Below are 14,030 nucleotides of genomic sequence, written 5' to 3' on the forward strand. Positions count from 1 at the left end.
CTTGGGGGATCTAGGTGGCTAAGTCTATGGCTAGGTATCTAGATCCCTTTGAAAAAAAAGTGTCCTCTAAAAGGGCACCTTGGATGACAGCACAAGATGAAATCCACTCCAGTTGCCAGTGAGAGATAATGAAATAGTGAAACCTGTTATTCTTGGCATTCATTAAAGCTTGATTTATGCTGCATGGAATCAGAAGACCAACACATTTTCACTGCAGTGGGGTACGGGTCATTCTAGCATCTAGTCCAGTCATGAATACCACTACTGCACCGATTCTCATAAAATTGTCGCAGGTATTCCAATGCTGGTAAACAACACAATCAAAATGATTTGCTAATATTGTGACTTGGGACCTGATTCGCAAAGGCTTTTCTCCCATTTTTTGTCTATGAGAAAAAAAGCTTAGTGATTCAGGCTTTTAGTGATAATGATAACGATCCAGCAGAAAATAACACAGAATTGATGCTCGTAGAATAAACTGCCTACCTCCTTTCAAATGCTGCTAATATTAAATGTAAGCTGCACTTTCATTGGACTGCACAGTACTTGAAAAGGGTGCCCAGCAAGCTGTGTTATTCATCACTTTTATCTGCTAAGAATGCTGGTGCTTTATTGTTGCTTGGAAGTGTTTAGATTCATTCCTTGAAATGCATCTGAACACCTGGGAAGAACTGTGCTCAGACATTAACTACAGAGGCTGCCAGGACCTAAATGCAAAGGGAGCACAGTCAGATGAGCCAAGAATGATCCCCAAAAGCTGGCCTCAACACAAAGTTAGATTGACCCCATTAATTTTATCCACATGCATTGCCATAAAACACAAACCCAGCCACAATTTCTTGGTCAACATATTGCAAGTGAAATTCAATGTGCAATATCAAATTAGATTTTTAGGGCTTTTTACATATTCTTTAAAGAATTTCTTCAGTCTCCCAGCATGCACATTGGCGGTGATAAGGCAACCAATGTCTTACATAGCATGGATTAACGTGGGCACCAAAGAGTGCTGCATCACATGGGCCTTCTCAGGGCAACAAAACAACAAATATCAACTTGAAAACAAAGGGGTAGATTTTTAAAGGGTTACGCGCGTAACCCCAAAAACCTGCCCCTGCGCACGCCGAGCCTATTTTGCATAGGCTCGGCGGCGCGCACAAGCCCCGGGACGCGCGTATGTCACAGGGCTTTGAAAAAGGGGCGGGAAGGGGGTGGGGTCGTGGGCATGGCGCCGATCCGGGGGCGGTCCCGAGTCCTCCAGCACAGCAGCCGTGCAGGAGGTTCGCACACCGGCAGCCGGCTGGTGCATGCAAGATACGCCTGCAAGAGGCAGGCGTAACAAATAAAATAAGGTGGGGGGGATTTAGGTAGGGCTGGGGGGTGGGTTAGATAGGGGAAGGTGGGGGGAAGGTGGGGGGAGCGAAAGAAAAGTTCCCTCCAAGGCCGCTCCGATTTCGGAGCGGCCTTGGAGGGAATGGGGAAAGCCATCGGGGCTCTCCAAGGGCTCGGCGCACGCAAGATGCACAAGTGTGCACCCCCTTGCGCGTGCCGATCCTGGATTTTATAATATGTGCGCGTAGCAGCGCGCACATATTATAAAATCGGGTGTACATTTGCGCGTGCCGGGTAGCGCGCACAAATGTACCCCGCACGCATAGGATTAAAAATCTTCCCCAAAATGTGTAAATTTGTAGAACGCAAGAACTAATATTGGCTGTTAAAAATCTTGTAAAATATTCCCTGATGCACAATGAGCAATGCTTTGCTACCTAGTTATTTGGAGTGCAATTTTCATACTGCCCACAGAAATGCAAAGTCGGCAGGTACTTTTTACTAGAGGTGTGCATGGCAAAATGGCTCATTTCATTTTATTTTCATCTTTTAAAAAGTTACGCATTTTTTTAGTTTTATTTAGAATAAAGTTTGTTTTAAATTTTAAATGTCATGATTAGTGCACACTAATAACGCAAATTAGAGAGCACTAACAAGTTAGTGCGCACTATTTCAATGTATTGTGCGTTATTTCAATTTGGCACACGTTATTTTGCATTAGCGTGCATTAAAGATGGGAAAAAACTTTTGTGGCTTTTGTCATTTTGTTAAAAAATGAAGTGAAATGATACAGACAAGGTCAAGGACAATGTTGTTTCAAGCAAAAACACATCCCTATTTTGCTTCCATGGACTTTGTACCAATTTTCATAAGGAAATCTTTCCCTTTGAAAACTGCCTAAGAAAAAATACCTGCACAATTTTGCACTTCCTTTGTGTGCAAGTACTTTCTCCAGGTAAAGTTAGATGCATATTTTTGAACATTCAAAAATATGCATATTGTTTCAATCCCCACCCCTAGGAATGCATCCCCAAATATGGGTGAAATTCCACATGAATGGCACCATAAATGCCTGTGTACTCTCAAGTGATTGGAGAGAGAGAGTGAGAGAGAACGAAAGAGAGAGAGAGAAAGACTATTTTAAAGGGCCAGTCTATATCCCACTGTAAGAGCAGCACTTTCAACTCGGGGTGGGTTTTGGGGGGGTAGGGGCAGTGTTAAAAGGGTCAACTCACCCTTGCGCCCTAGGCAGACCAATGTAACACCACCCTCCCAAAACGAATCCTGAGTTGAAAGTGCCCCCTTTTACCATGGGATATATAGAGAGTGTCAGACTGGCTCTTTAGAAGAGGCTCACTCTCACTCTCCCTCCCTCCCCAGCCCAAAATCTCCAGATTTGAGTCTCATAATTTAGCACACATTGCCATGGTCAGCCTTGCAAAATTCAAGGGTTCCACGCATACTTCCTGCTGCTGCTTAAAATTCACATGGCTCACACATCCCACATACGCATGCATGGGGCCATTTTTGCACAAGCAATGCTTTTAAAATATAACTTGATAGAGGGAGGGCAATTTTCAGAAAGCCCATTTTCACTGGAAAAACCCACAGAAATGGCTTTGAAAATTGCCCATCACTACCTTTTAAAACATAGAAATAAGTTTGCAAGACTGAAACAATCACAAATTCAGCCTTAGTGCTAATACACAGCAAATATATATTGATACTTACAGGGTAGGAAATCTTAAATGGATCCTCTGACTAAGAAAAGAAACCTATAAAAATAAAACAAAAAGGAAACATGATTAGGAAAATCCTTTCCTTTTGGCAGTGTTATTAAAGTATCCAAGCAGTACGGTCCCCCCAGTGTCTCATTTATGTACTCCTGTGAAGTAAAAGAGAGAAACCTGGAAAGTTAAGGCTTACGTTCAGTAACCTTTCTGGTAAGCTTTTGAGCCAGGGCTCCAGTTTTCTCTCTTTTCATTTTTTCCCTGCAAAGGCCAATAACCATGTTACATCCTATCCAAATTTCAGTGCAAGGTAGACTGATATCTTCCGTAGGAAAAGGCACCTATTATTCAAGTTGTTCACCTCGTATAGGTTCAAGGGCCATCATGCTCTTACAGATCTCCTCCCCGTACTATTTACCACCACGAACTTCAATGGCATCACCCACCCAACATCTTTATATCTTCCTGAGTGTCTGAAAGATCTCATTCCTTGGTGGCTCGGTCAGGTGAGAGGCAAGCATCAGGGAGTTATCAGGTACAGCCCCAGGTGTTTTCCTCATTTTTTTCCCCCCCATACTTCCCTTCCCCATTTCAGCGACAACTCTCAAACTGGTGTGCGGGCTCACATGTGCATGCATTTTCGGCCCGCACCCGGGGACGTGCACGCTGACGCCATTTCCAGTTTTACCGGTTCATCCCCAGTTCACCCAGTTAAGAGACAGGTCCTTCAAACCCCCGCCCCTAGTTTAATAGCCTTCACTCCTCCCAGCTATCCCTGACCCTTAAAACCCTGCCATTCTGCCTATTTATCTTTAATTTATAACTTACACATCATCCAGGGCAGAAGTAAAGTTACGCGGCAGGGGGGCATCGGTGCGCACCGGATTGCGTTAAGCATTTACACGCACATCTCAGCTTCACACCATGAAACACCATGCCCCTTCCAGACCATGCCCGCGCCCTACTCCTTTTTGAAAACTTCCGAGAATGGCGCATTGCGGCATTTACGTACATATCCGAGCGGCCTTTGAAGTCCCCTCAGTTTAACGTGAGCCCAAAATATTCACACATCGGGCTTTTAAAATTCACCGGTTAGCTTTTTAGAATGGCACAGCACAATACTAATGCTGTTTTCCTACACATTTCTTTTCCAGTAGTTAATAAATATTCTATCTAGACTCCCTGCTGCTTGTTTTCACACTGAAAGCAGACCACAGAGTGAATTCTATATTAATCGTTGAGTATTTATTAAAATATATATATTTCACCTATATCATAATCATATAGCACAATCATATAGTATATAACACAAACAACAAATAAGAACATATTATATACTATTTATTTATCTGTTTGTTTTATATACCGTCATCCAATGTAAGAATCACTAGTTAACAACGGTGTACAGGTTTGACACAGACGATGAGTTGCGGAGGAAGGCATACATATTGAAGAAAACCAAGAAAACAGTCTAAGACTGGGAAAACACTCTAAAACTAGGGGATTACTTTAAAAGACAGACACATACAGAGCAGATATAGCTAGATTAAGGGGAGGATTGAGAGTAATGAGGTAATATTCACGACATATTTGGTCATCACAGTCTAGGGGAGTTGGGTGTGCCAGATTATAGGGAGGGATGAGGGTAAGGGGGTAAAAATTCAGGACACATTTCGGTCATCAAAGTCATGGTGAATTGGATGTACCAAACATTAGGCACAATCGAATAGTCAAGTTTTCAGGTCTTTCTTAAATTTCTTAATGTCTATTGTTGCATGAAGATTCTCTGGCATGGAGTTCCAGAGCTTTGGGCCAGTAATTGATCTTGCTCTGTCTCTAGTTTGAGTTAGATGAGAATCTCTTATTGTCAGGATTTCAAGAAGGCCTTTATTCTTAGATCTAAGCATTCATGTGGGAATATGAGGAACAAATGTTATTCCCATCAGGTCATTGCTCGTACCAATGTTTCGAATATTATTGTTAGGACTTTGTATAATATTCTTGATTGAACAGAGAGCCAGTGCGATGCTATTAGAGTTGGAGTAATGTGGTTGATTTTCCGTGCTCCAGTCAGTAGTCTGGCTGCAGCATTTTGCAGTAGATGAAGTGATTTTAAGTGGCTAGCTGGAAGTCCTAGAAGTAGGGAATTACAATAATCCAGGTTTGAGAATATTAGAGCTTGCAATACCTTTCTGAAATCTACGGTGCTTAGTAGAGGTTTCAGTTGGCTCAGGATTCACAGTTTGTAGAAACCAGATTTGATCAGTTTGCTAATGTGGGCTTTCAAGTTAAATTTTCATCAGTCTGGATTCCTAGATCTCTTACTTGAGTTGCTGAGATTAATTGCTGATTTCCAAGATCAATACCTGGTGGGATAGATTTCAGTGGATTTTGGCTTAACCACATTATTTCAGTTTTTTCAGGTTCAACAAGAGTTTCAGTTGTGCACGTTTTTCTTTTATTGTGTTCATATATTCAGAGATGAGTGAAGCTGTTTATTCAAATTAATTTGACAGAGGGATATAGAATTGAGATCATCTGCATATAGAAAGAAGTTTAATCCAAGGTCTGTTAGTAGTTTGCACAAAGGTAGCATATAAATATTAAACAGGGTTGCTGAAAGCACTGAACCCTGCAGAACACCTGTAGTGCATTGGAATGAGTCGGATATGTGACTGTCTAGTTTTACCTGGAAAGATCTATCTGCGAGGAATGATGTGAACCAACTTAGTACATTTCGTTCAACCCCAACGTTTCTCGGTTGGTGGCATAGCAGACTATGGTCAACTGTGTCAAAGGCTGCAATTAAATCGATCAGCACTAGGCAGCATGATTCATTAGAGTCAAAACCTCATATTATAGGGTCCATTATGGATTGTAGAATAGTTTCTGTTAAACGATTCTTCTGGAATCCAAATTGGTTAGGATATAGGGTCTTTTTGTCTTCGTGATGCAACTCTAATTGGGAAAGAACAGCTTTTTCGAGAATTTTCCAAGGAAGGTTTGGTTAGAGATTGGTTGGTAGTTATCACAGTCTTCTGAACTTCCTGCTTAATTCTTCAAAATTGCCTGTTTTAGACTTAGGGCATGTATCCTTCTATGAGGGCAAGGTTGACAAGCGTGATTGTCGGAGTTACTGTTTGGTATACTACATAAAGCATAATCATGAAAGACAAAGTATCATACAACAATAATATTAATTTATAAAATAATCTAACAATTTGAAAATGCTTTTAAAAATAATATTGCCTTTAATTTTTTTTACATGATGTCCCACTTCCAATCATTAATTCAAGTTTGTCCATGTTATGAACACTATTGTCAAATGGCCCCACTATCATTAATTCTCTCACCAAATCCTGTGTTCCACTAAGAATTAAATCTAAAATAGCTCTCTCTGTCATTGGTTTTTTAACCAATTGCTCTATGAAGCAGTCAGTTATTCCATCCAGAAACTTTACCTCTCTAGCATTACCCAGTCAATGTTTTATTACTGCACTATCAATTTGGTTGGCTTCCCTAATTTCTTTTAGCATTTCATCATTCGTCTGATCATTTTGGCCAGATAGACTGTAGTATACGGCTATCACTATACTCTTACCCAACACACATGGAATTTCTACCCATAAAGATTCTACTGTGCATTTAGTCCCTTGTATGATCTTTATCCTATTGGACTCTATGTCCTCTTGGACATAAAGCGCCACCCCCCTCTACCAAGTTGCTCCTCCCTATCATTACGATATAATTTGTACCCTGGTATAGCACTGTCCCATTGGTTATCCTCCTTCCCCCAGGTCTATGAGATGCCAATTATGGCTATCTATTCATTCACTGCTATATACTGTAACTCTCCCAGCTTACTTCTAACACTTCTGGCATTGGCATACAAACATTTCAAAGTACATTTTTCTTTTTTATTAATCACCTGCCCTCACAGCATTCTGGAAGCTGGACTGACAGAGTTGAAAGTAACTATTGGTATTAGAGGAAAGACTATGCAGCGATACAGAACTGCTTTAAACTTGCTGGAACTGTTACAGCGGGGGAAGGGAATAAGTAAAAGGGATGCTGCGCAGCTAATTAGATGCACAAGATGAGCATAGAGGAAATGCTGAAGTTGAGAGTAGTTTCAGAGAATTGAAATCAGGCGGATGTGGTTCTCTTCACAAAAGTGGAAGTAAGGAGAAAACTAAGAACTACAGCCCGGTCAGCCTGACCTCTGTGGTGAGTAAATTAATGGAATCGCTGCTAAAACAGAGAGTAGTGCAGTTTCTGGAATACAATAGATTACAACATCTGAGGCAGCACGGATTAACCAGAGGTAATCTAATCAATTTCTTTGATTGGGTGACCAGAGAGTTGGATCAAGGGAGAATGCTTGATGTAGTGCACTTGGATTTTAGTAGAGCCTCTAACTTGGTTCCTCATAGGTTATTTAAAAAAAAAAAAAAAAAAGTGTTCTTCATATGGCCCTAAAGTGACTGAATGGGTTAGAAACTAGTTGAGTGGGAGGCACCAAAGGACAGTAGTAAATGAAGTTCACTTTAAAGAGTGGTGTTATTAGTTTCAACAATTTTATAAGCAATATTGTGGAAGGACTATCGGGAAAGCTTTGTCTTTTTGTGGATGATGCCAAAATCTGCAACAGGGTAAACACCCAGGAAGATGTGGAAAAAATGAGGAAGGATATAACAAAGCTTGAGGAATGGTCTAGAGTCTGGCAGTATTTATTTACAGCTTAAAAGTCAGGGCTATGCATCTGGGCAACAAAATCCCAAGAGACTGATACAGTATATGGGTGGAATTATTCTAAGCACAAAACAAGAGCTGGATCTGGGGATGATCATCTCTAATGACCTTAAGGTGGCCAGATAGATAATAAGGAGATGAGAAAAACAAGAAGGATGCTTAAGTGCATAGGGAGAGGAATAGTCAGCAGAAAAAAGGAGGTGATATTGCAACTGAGTAGGTCCTTGACGAGACCCCAATTGGAATAGCGTGCATAATTCTGGAGCCCACAACTTTTAAGTGTTATAAACTGAATGGAGGTGATCCAGAGGGTGGCTACTAAAAAGGTTAATAGACTTCAATATAATGGAGATGGACAAAGATCTAAACGTGTATACCGTTGAGGAAAGGCGGGGATAGGAGAGATACCATAGAGGCATTTAAATATCTCCAAGGTTTCCATGCAAAGAAGGCGGGCCCTCTTTCAAAGGAAAAGGGGCTCTTCAACAAGGGTTATGAGATGAGGGTGAAAGGGGGAAGACTCGTGAGTAATCTAAGACAATATTTCTTTGCAGAGAGGGTGGTGCACGCATGGAACAACCTCCCAGTAGCGATGGTAGAGACAAGGACAATATCTGAATTCAAGAAAGTATAGCAGAAGCACAGGGGGATCTCTGAAGGAATGGTTGGGGTTGTAGAGATGAGTTGTTATTCTGGATGTGCTGATAAGGTAGGCTGCATGGTCTTTTTCTGTCATTATTGTTTACCCCCCCAAATTATCAGTTTTATCCCTTTGTTAATCCGTCATTTCCTGTTAGGTTATTATCTCTTGTTATAGTTATCCCCTGATTCTAATATTCTCTGTTACCACAATCCTCTCGTGATTTTTATGTATAATGTTCTTGAGTTCTCATGTATAATGTTGTTCAAATGTAAACCGGAGTGAAGGCCAACACTAATACTTCGGTATATAAAAACAAACAAACAAATAAATAAATTATGTTTCTGTGGTTCTGTGCTAAATGATAACAACACTGCTACCTAAAGGTAGCTCATATTGGGGGCAATTTTCAAACTCGTTGTGTTGGTCACAGACCACAGGCCTGCAAGCATAGTTTCAAAGGGAAACTCCTAGTGCAATTGCCTTTTAAAAAAAATAAAGTGCTGGCCTGCACCACAGGCACTTCAGTACCAGTGAACTTTGGCTTTTGTAATAAGAAAAAATTCTGATCCTCGCCCATCTCCTGCAATAGGCTCACCCCTCCCTGGTTTGGTTATTTTTTTTTTCCTGTTTCTTCCTTTCATTGCCTGTCTTTGAAGCCCCTTCCCCTGACAGCATGCCCAGATGACTGGGGAACCTTTGCCAGCCAGAGGACTGCAGAGACCTCCTCCTTCATGATGCACACTTAGTGCTGCTTTTAGGTCAGCAGGGGCAGCTTGTCTTCCCTTCCCAGGCCTAAGTGCACCATTTTCAAGGTGCACCGAAATTCAACTAACCCCTAACAGACGGGGGATCTGAACCCAGGTCACCAATATTACTACCACCTACCATTTCTATAGCGCTACATGGCATACGCTGCACTGTACAAAATTACAAAAAAAAAAAGACAGTCCCCGTTCAATAGATCTGATAATCAAATAATACTATAAAATGCAGCACGATGGCCTGTGTCACAGGCCTGCCCCCAACTTCCTGTAATTACTGTTTGCAAAACCAATTCCACAGAGTCTATGCAGACTACTGAATCAAAATCATAAACAAAGGATATTAGGCTATTTTACAGTAATTTGCTCTTCACTGTGAATAAAACATGAACCGACTACGTTGAAAATCTCTAATTTTAATCCACTGCAACGGCCTCTACTGAAAATACAGGGGGATCAATGTGTTAGATTAATGTTACAGTATTAAGTACAGATTAAATAATGCAAATTCTGTTCAGTTTTTCCACCAGCACCGTGCTAATATATAACTACTATGCTAAGGCCCTAAAGGTTTATATTCAAACATTTACAATCTGCCAAACCTCAAGCTTTTCTATAGAAATGTGGCACTATAGTGCAAGAAATTTATACGTTTACAACAGGCACCTTAAACCAGCAAAGTCTCTACCCTGCTGACTTCAGAGGCACAGAATGACTTACTGGAGTTTAAACTCTGCCGAGCAGAGTTGAAAATCTCCAAAACCTTCCTGCTTTTTTTTTTTTTTTTTTTTAAGGAAGATGACTGTTTTAGCCGGTCCAACATTTGCCACTTAACACAGCTCAGAAATTTTGAAGAAAGCCTCATTCACCTACGTCTCTGCTGAATTAAGGCTGCCAGGGGTGTCATAAGCTAGGGACACGTGGGCAGGTGCCCAGCTCTTCTTCCTCAGTGTCCTGAATCTCCGCTTCTTTGGCCACCAGCAGATTTCATCTCAATGATGGCCAAAGAAGAGGCCCAACAGGGCTGCAGGCACATCCCTTCCCGCCAGTGCTTAAAGATGGAGCCACTGGCGGAAAGAGATATCTCTTTCCGCCAGTGGCCAAAGAAGAGACCCAGAGTTGAGAGAAAGCCAGTGTCAGAGACTGAGTGAGAGAGTCTGTGAGCATATGTGTGAAAGAGAGAGCAGTGTGTATGAGAACCTGTGTGTGTGTGTAAATGAGAGAACATGTGTATGTGAAAGACAGAATGTGTGTGTATATGTGAGAGAGAGAGAACCCTATGTATGTGGGAGAAAAAACATGTGTGTGTGTATGAGAGAGAGAGCCTGTGCATGTGAGTGAGACAATATGCATGGGAGTGAACATGTTGAGTTACAAAGTGCGTGTGTATGGGACAGAGGGGATTATAAATGATGTGCACCCTTCCCCTGACCCACTAATTCATAACAATTTTAAGGCGACTGGAAATCCAAAGTTCCCAGGTATAGAGAGCAGAGGATTTTTTTTTTTATCCTTATTAGTTTTAATTACTGGTTATTATTTGATGGGTCTGCTGTTTTAAAATATTTTATGGGTGTTTAGTAAATTTTTTAAAAATGGAACGGTAACTTTTAAACAGCCACGCGGGCATACACGTACACATATGGCGGCTTGCGTGAATGGACACGACTATTATATAGCATTCGTGCGAATGATATAAAACTGTTCGTACACACGTCCATGTGCCTGCAATTTTCTATGGACGCACGCTTGTGCATGCAAATGCTGGCTCTACCGCTTAAGTGGGGGGATTCTTTTCGATACATGCGCCAATGCAATTACCAGTTTCCGCAGTACGTTCCCAGTTCTCCCAGGTAAAGACTCCCTGCTTCCTAACCCCCCCCCCCCCCCCCAATTAGCCTTCCTCACTTTTACCTTATTAGCCCCGCCCCATCAGACCCCGTTGTCTAGCCCTGATTTTTATTATTTGAAATCTTATACGACATCCATAGAAGAAGTAAAGTTACAAGGCAGGGGGACCCTTGAGTGTGCTTGAGCGCATAAATAATTACGTGCACGTTTCAAGTGACCTTCTCAGAACGTCCATGTCCCACCCAGACCATGCCTTCACCTGCCTATTAAACTTTTTGATTTATGCGTGTACCAGGAAATACGGGCGTTTTGTAAAATCGCGCAGCGCATGCCAGCCCGAGCCACACACATATCTCCATGCATAGGGCTTTTAAAATTCACCTGTAAGTTTTTAATTATTGGATGTTATTCTATTTATCAGCTGTTTTGAAGTATTTATGATTTTTCTTTGTATGGTTGATGTTTTATATTTCTTGATTATTGGTTGTTTTATGAGGAATAATGATCTATATCTTTTCCATGGTTGCACCATATACAGAATCAAGCTTGTGGTTTTCAGTTCAGTTTTTGTCTGCATGTTCCCATCTATACCTATTTATTTATTTAAAAATACTTATATTCTGCCTATGTGATGAATGTCATGCTAAGCGGATTATACTGAATTGCATAAAATACAGATAAAAAATCCACAAAACAAACATAAATCACAATTATACTTAATGGTCTCTTTATTATGTATTTGGTGAGAGTCCATCTGTGTTCCCCATGTGTAACCAAGGTTAGGTATTTGCTAGTGTGTAGTTTCTGTATAGGAATCTATAGCAGGCTAGCTTTTTCCATTTTCCTAACAGGAGGTGTGTATTGGTGTTTTATGGCCTGGTATAATATTTCCAGCATTGCCTTTTCATGGTAGGGTTGTTATTGTTTCAATTTCACAGTTAGTGTGCTATAGTATGGCAGGTTTGCTATAGGATGTGCATTTGTTTTAAACGAATGAGTAAAACACAACAAATGAGGCAATTTTCGGTTCATTATGTAACCTTAAGGGTCACTAGATAGTGTATTATTTATATGGTGTTATGGGCTAATCTGTTATTAGGCCTATGTTTTAGAGTTTGAGGTCAAAAGTTCATTTCTATATTCTTTAATAGAAATGTTCTGGTTTCCTGTGGGGGTTAGAAAAAAAAAGCCTGGGTGGAACAGGCTAGTAGGAGACCACATCAAGGTAGCCCTTCCCCCAGGGGAATGGCAGCACTGGGTCTTTCTAAAAGGTTAAAAGTTTAACTTGTTTGTTATACTGGGCAAATTCCAGAGAAGTGGTTCAAAGGATGACCACAGGTGGGAGTGTGCTAGTTGTGAATAGTTTGAATAGTGATAGCCAATGACAGAGTGAGAATGTGTGGTATAAAAGGGAGAGTTTGACTTTTGCAAGGGGTCGGTCACTGATGAAGGAGCTCAGGAGAGGGAGTCTCTGCATGGTCCAGGCCACAAGGTGTGAAAGAAGGAACAAGTGCTTCAATCAGAAGACCTACCAGCGTGGATTACAGAGGTGAGAAAAGACAATTTGTGATTTATAATTCATCTGAAAGCTCCCATCAGCTTTCCTGAGAAAAAGGACATTTGGCAAAGGTGTGTGAACCTAGAAAGAGAGATGAGTGCTACAGAAGTTGAGCTGCAATGTGCAGAGACAGAAGAAATTTGGATTTGGAAATTATGGGCCAGATTTTCAAAGGAACACAAGAGTGATGTAGACATTGGATTTATTATGAGAGGTCTTCAGCAGTTTGGCCCTGCAGGGAAACCTACCTCCAGTCTACGGCCATAGAAACAGCATGGTCTATCCTGGAAGAGTTACCCCATTGCTCCCCAGGGCTGGTAAGGTGGCCCCTTGGAACAGGGGTTACAGTTCTGAATGTAACAAATCGAAAATAGCCTTCAAAATTATTAGGTATTTTTGTATTCATATAATTAAAAAAAAAAAAAAAAAAAGGCCTTCTGTGGGACCAGGTAGTGTCATTGTGTGAAGTTTGTCTGATTCCTTCTGTCTTCCTGTGTGAGCTGACCAACAACGACCTAGGCAGAGAGTCATTGGCCCCGGCTGACTGGAGGGAGTAGAAGGGGTGTCAGTATGCTATGCAGTGGGTAGGGGGGGGAGCAGGGGTATGAGAGGCGAGTCGCACTACAGCCATCCAGCTGCAGCAGGGAAGACACACCTGGAACCCACAAGCAAAAGACAAGGCAAAAGGTGTGATTACTCGAGGGAATTGCGTGATTTTGCGCAATTTTGTGGGCACGCAATCATGTGCAAAAATTCTACAAACCGCACTATCCTCTGGAGAAAATTACCACTGGCAGTCTGCTAAAATTAATTTGGCAGATGGATACGTACTGCGGCCCCTTTCTGTTTGGCATCCCTGGACCAGAAGGTACTGGTTAAATCCATTCCAGGAAGCCGCAGTAACAAGAACCAGAGGGCATAGGCCAAGGAATTCTGGGAGGACAGAGTATCAGGAACCAAAGTGCTATAAAACAATCTTGCGCCCACTCTAATGTACAATCTGTACATGAGACGGACCCAAAAAACAGCAAGGTAGGCGATCCAGTAGAACCGAAGGAAAACAACAAAATGGGATGCCACAAAGAAGTCTTTTTCAATTCTTTATTGGTGGAGACGTTAAAGACTGCCCGACTCTGGCCGAGTTTTGCCACATAAAGTGGCTGCCTCAGGGTCTCAGTTAGCGTCAATCGTACTCAAAAAACTATCAGTTCCATTCATCAACGGTGCCATATACGTTTAGCTGCACACAGCGCTGATCGTCTCCACTTTAATCGATTCAAAAAGACTTCTTTGTGGCATCCCATTTTGTTGTTTCCAATCTGTACATGATGCAGCTTCGGCATTAACATACAAGTCCGCAATAAAACTACAGAATGGGTCATTTTATAATAAACTACACTGAAAAC

The 14,030-nt window shown here is 41.5% G+C and overlaps 1 protein-coding gene across 5 annotated transcripts in view; it reads right to left on the reverse strand.

The window, feature by feature from the left end:
• Window positions 1–14,030, reverse strand: part of LINGO1 (leucine rich repeat and Ig domain containing 1) — a 1,111,620-nt gene that overhangs the window by 754,603 nt on the left and 342,987 nt on the right. For all 5 annotated transcript variants that reach the window (XR_003852431.1, XR_003852432.1, XM_029575323.1 and 2 more), the window contains one exon: window positions 3,061–3,104. The gene's annotated coding sequence lies outside the window, so the exon portion shown is untranslated. The remainder of the gene's footprint in view (window positions 1–3,060; window positions 3,105–14,030) is intronic.

Source organism: Rhinatrema bivittatum, chromosome 13 (genome assembly GCF_901001135.1).
Source record: "Rhinatrema bivittatum chromosome 13, aRhiBiv1.1, whole genome shotgun sequence".
Classification (NCBI taxonomy): Eukaryota; Metazoa; Chordata; class Amphibia; order Gymnophiona; family Rhinatrematidae; genus Rhinatrema; species Rhinatrema bivittatum.